Below are 5,548 nucleotides of genomic sequence, written 5' to 3'. Positions count from 1 at the left end.
GCAGCGGTGCCGTCAGATGTTCGTCGCTCTGTTCCCCCTGAGCTGGGCTGGGGACCCGCTTCGTGCGAAGAGCTCCTTCAGTATTGCGAATGTTGTTCCTATTAAACAGTGTTTTTGTTTCAGCCCAGATCTTTGTTAATTACACCCCACCAGGTCTGAGTTGCACGTCGTTACCAAGTGACACGTACTAGTTCTGTTATCGTGTGGACTGTGAATCACATATTAATGGTATGTGCGAGCAATTAGAATAATGAGCACCGTCTGCATAAAGCTTCACAGAAATAATGGGCTGCGGAGATGTTTGGGAACCTGTCAACATCCAGAACTGTTCCCCTGAGTGCGTACGGACAGGAGTGGTTCCACACATTGTGCACAGCGGTGTTAATGGATGTCCTTCTGCACCGCTGATCAGAGCAAATAACAGATAAAATGCTCTTGGTGTAAGTGAAGATTGATACAGTCACTGAGTCCTTAACTTTGCAAAGCTCTCCAGCAGTCCGACCAGCGGGAGGAGTGGGAACAGATCAGCAGGTCCTCAGAGGGTCTTTTTCTCTGGAGTGCCTCAAATACATTTTCTTTCAGACAGCACAGCGGAGGAAAAGAGCCATTAGGATTCATCACATAGCATCACTTACTGAATATCCGCATGAAAGGCCCCATCCAGTACCTTCTGGGACTGCTCTATGGTCAGAAAAACCCAACCCATAGTGCCTCACTCCAGAAACTTCGCTGTCCAATGGGATTAAAAGACGTGAAAAAAAGGAAGAACAGTCAACTGCTGATGGGTTTTCTCTCGTGATTAACACAATCTTCACACAATTAATACTGTCCAAATCATTTCAAAATATCAGATCATCTCACAGTTATCACTGTAGTTAATCCTTCTTGCATCTTCTCTGTAAGGACTTCCAACTAAATTCAAATGAATACTAGAATTTCAGTGAGGGACTTCACTGCTTTACTGTGTGGGTGACAGCACTGGCACAGCCTGCTTGTGGGGTCTCCTTCTTGGAGGTCTTCAGAAGCCACCTGGCCATGGGCCTGGGCACCTGCTCTGGTGTTGCTGCTGGAGCTGCAGCTGGGCCAGAGGGACACACAGGTCTCTGCCATGCTCAGCTGGGCTGTGCTTCTGTGCTATGTGAGCTGTTGTATGGTTGTATAACGTGGCTGTTATAAGTCCAACTTAGCGGTAGCTTCTTAAAGCGTATAAAACTTTTCCTGCTTTGTGCAGTCAAAAAACGCCAAGCCATTGTATTAGCTTTCACTTCATACAACAGCTTGGAATACCAGTGAGAGGTGGGAGAGGGGGGCATTTTGTTTTTGTGGTACAGATTGACTGGCAGACCACAGCAGACACCACACAATTAGAAAAGCACACATACAGCCCTCACAATAGAGTGTTATCTTAAATCAAGGAACATTCTCATGCCCCATTGAGAGGGGAGGGGGAAGCAGGGGAATAGAAGGAAGGATATTGTGGAAATCGCATTCTTGGTTTGAATTTTTGTGTTTGTTCTTCATTTCTGTGGCTGACCAGCTAACACAGGATGTGTCCATTTCTTTTATGTTTCCACTTGGATTTTTTTTCCTCCATTGTTGGGAGTAGGGGATATTTTCTAACTTCCACAGTCTGCACAACCTCCTGGCAGGCGAATATTCTTGGTTCCTGTGTCAGCTGAAGGACCAAAATGGGCTTTTTCTTTCTTGTTTTGGACAGCGCTCAGGTTCCACACAGAAGGACAGACTCGATTAGTCCAACAGACAGGACAGTTAGAGTGGTGCCAGTTCTTCGCCCATGTATTTTGGATTGCTGCCCTTCTCCTAGGTGTTGCTTCACTTTTAGAGCCCCTGAATGTAAGTTCACTTGCCAGTTACACAATAAAATACATGAATTTGAGCTCATCCCTTATGCCAATGATTCAACTTATGGTCTGACAAAATAGAAATATTAGATATTTTCGTATCACAGATTTAAAGAGAAACGTGCACAGATTATTTTGGCTCTGAGGAAGAATTGAATGGAGAACAATACTTTCAAGTATGTTCTCCAGTTCTGATATGACTGTAAATAATCTTCCCTTGTTGTTCAGCCTTCTCGACACCTAAGCACACTTACTAAGCCTATAACCTATAAAACAGTTGTAGAGATGGAGCTGAGAGTGATTCTGACTGCTTTGTTGCCCCAAGTTAAGGCAGTGTTCCCTTTGCCAGCCTTAGTTCTCCAAATAAGAAGGAAAAAATCTAAAGTAATTGCACCCCAAACACACTGGGAAGATATCTGCCTTGTCAGCACCACGTTGTAAGGATTATGGATAAGATTCCCAAGATGTTAAGCTTTTAATCTGACTTTAGCCTTCCATATGAGTTGTTTCTCAAAACTGCTGAGCCTGCAGCCATTCCCATTGTGTGTTCAGGCCTGTAAATACACGACTGAGAGGCAGGACAGCAGTATCAAAGGGGAAAGGCAGTCACTTCAAAAAAACTAGGAGCAGTTTGCTTTCATAACACACAGCTACACTTCAGTCTATACTGCGAGAGCTGAAAGAACTGTTTTACTGCTAGCAAAATTGAGCTCACATGCAAAGAATTTCTCTGATGTCTCACTGATTGGGGAAACAACATCTGAAACATGCTAAGCTGGTATTTACACATTTGGTATAAGGGAAGGCATTGCTAAATACCTTTCTTCTGCTACTTACATCTACAGTAAAGGAAATTTAAGAGGCAGACTCTCATTAGTGCAAATTACTTACTCTTGGTAGAGGAAATAGAGCATGTCTTACAGGATCCAAAGAAACACCTTTTGCATAGCCAGCCTTAAACCAACTTCAGAAACCTTCAAGAGTGAGCTACATCCTCCTTTTTAAACAGTTCAGTCAATAAACTTCAAAAAGCTTCAGTAAAAACGAAAAAGAATAGTTGCAAAATTTACTAAAATAATAAGGAAAAAGGTTTTGAAAGCTTTTATTTCCCTTTTCGAGTCAGGGTTCCAAAAGGAAAGAATGGAAAGAATGCCCTCTTCTGGTCATAGCAGAAATAATCACAGAGATGGTGCCTGTTGGGCAATTGCTGAGGGGGAAGAACGTTCACGGTGTCCTGTTTGATAATGCAGGGCTCCTCTTCCTATGATTCAAGGGCAGGATTTCCTTCCAGCTCTAGAGCTGGGCAATAGAGAACAAATGTCAGTGAATAAAAAGTAGCAGCGCTGCTCCTCATCCTGTGGCAGCAATCCTGTTTCCATGATGTTACATTATCAACAAACGAAAAGAAACACTGAGAGCCTCATAACATCTTCACGAATTTGGGAAGCCATCACCTTCCTTTGTGTGCAGCACAATTAAAGTTGTATTCAAGTAAATTTTACTTTCTGAAGTCCTATTATTAGTATAGGAAAAACTTCAGTAACTTATCATAGCAATACACTTTAGGAAAGACCCAAATTTGCTATGAGTCTTGGGTGTATGTTTTCGTTTCTACCCTACCTGCCCAAACTGCTGAGAGGAATTAATGTCACCACTTCAGAGAACAAGTCCGTAACCATTCCTGTAACAACAGATTTCCCAGGTGTCACGTGCTAGCTCAGTAATGCAGATATCACACTGGGTATTTGGTTCAATGCCTTCAAGGCTTTCCAGGTTGTCTGGAGTCTGGCTTTCTGATTAGCGTAATTATGCTCTTTATTTATGTATTTACTTGCCAAATAGAATCAAAGCTACTACTTCCTGGCTGCTTATGTTTTGCAGGTGATAGGTTAGCCACAGGATGCTTTTCTTTTTTTTGCATGGAGATATTGCAAGGATACACGATGAAAAACTGAAATCAAAAACACGTTACAGAGTCCTGGAATGCTACCTGGAATGAGAAATGAGTTGAAAAGGTTCAAACACCTCTGATAGAATCTACAGCTTATTTCTTAACTAATGAGAACAGCTTCATACATCACAAAGATTAATTATTTGCAAATATGCTCTGATTCATAATATTTACCCCCTCCAGCAGTACTGTATGAGTAAGAGACATTTCTGCCTTGTACAGACACGTTGCTTTACTGTACAGTACACACTGCTGTTGCATTGTAGCACAGTGTTATTATACAGGAAACTGTACAATTTCCTTTATAGACATAAGTATTTACTGCAATGAGATCTTCCTGTCAAAACCACCATTAAAGGATTCTCAAACAATTCAGCATCAATAAATAAGATTCTTTTAATTTAAAGACTTGCTTTAAAGATGAGATAACATTCCTCCTTTTAAAGACTTGTTTTGAAGTGATCATTTTTTCTTATATGTTATGCTTAATGCTTAATAAGTCTAAAGTAATGGCAGCTGTTGAGGTACCCTGTAGGAGATCAGCCAGCACAGCTGGGAACGGGTGAGGGGTGAAAGCCTTTGGGAGGAAATACATGGTGTTCTATAGAAAGGATAGTGCTTTCATTTTAGGGGAAACTGTGGAGGTTCCTCAGACCAGCACTGCTGTTGTGTCACCAATCTGTGCCAGCAGACTGACAAGTGCAAGGGCAAGCCTTGCAGAGGGTGAAAGTCAGGGCTTGCTGGCTGTTACCAAGTTAACCGCTGCAGTGCCTGTGGGCTTCACACCGTTTGCCAGCCCTTTGCACCCCTGATACTTTTTGGAGAGAGCAGGGCAGTGTTTCAACACTGACCACACTGTGGCGTTCTTCAACCTTGCAGCCTCAGCACCCTGCTGTCTGCCTGCTATATCAGATGTCCCTGCAGCCAGGGCATACATCTCAGTCATCTGCATAGAGCAGGGTACGCGTCCTTGTGCCTCAGGGAGATGGCTGCCTCTGTGCTCAGCGAGGGGGCAGACGGAGGTTCCTCCTCCTGGCCCTGCTGCCAGTGCCACCTCGCACCCCACGACCTTGTGCCTCCACAACGTGATCACTTCAGGCTGCACAAAAAGCAGAAGCAGCCTAGATTCATAGGCTGTTCAACTCTGGGACTCAGATGTGAACCATCTAGTAGGTAATAGTAGGTAAAAATGTGTGTGCTTACTTTGCTTTTGTGCAAGAAAAGCTCCTTTCAAATAAACACAGTGGCATGGCCACAGCAGGGACAGTTCTAACTAACTATAGCAAACAAACTCAAACACCATCTGTATTGGTTGTTAATATACAGATGGTAGCAAAGATGGTAACAAATGTACAGAAGTAATAAGCAAAGGAAAACTCACCAGTGGTGGTGCCTTGGCTGAAGAAGCTGGGGCGGTCCTCACTGGAGAGCAATCTCCAAGAGATGCTGCCTCAGTGGGAGTCAGCCCTTAAATGAGGTCTCAGAGGAGGTGGAGTCGAGCTCCACCCCTTCTGGGAGCACAGCTACATCACTCTCACCTGTGCTCCCACAGCTGACCCCATACTTGCCTCAGCTGATTAATCAGAGGTTCAGGCTGTAATTACCAATCTCCCATACACCATCTCTCATCAACAGCTTCTTCCTTCCTTAGAGTTATTTTTCCCATAACTTAGTCTGCTGAAATCTTTAAGGTCAATATGTTCAAAAGCTGTTACTGCACAAAGCAATACTGTAC

The sequence above is a fragment of the Excalfactoria chinensis genome, chromosome 4 (assembly GCF_039878825.1).
Source record: "Excalfactoria chinensis isolate bCotChi1 chromosome 4, bCotChi1.hap2, whole genome shotgun sequence".
Lineage (NCBI taxonomy): Eukaryota > Metazoa > Chordata > Aves > Galliformes > Phasianidae > Excalfactoria > Excalfactoria chinensis.
The sequence above is the reverse complement of the archived record's forward strand: the minus strand, read 5'-3'. Positions refer to the sequence as shown.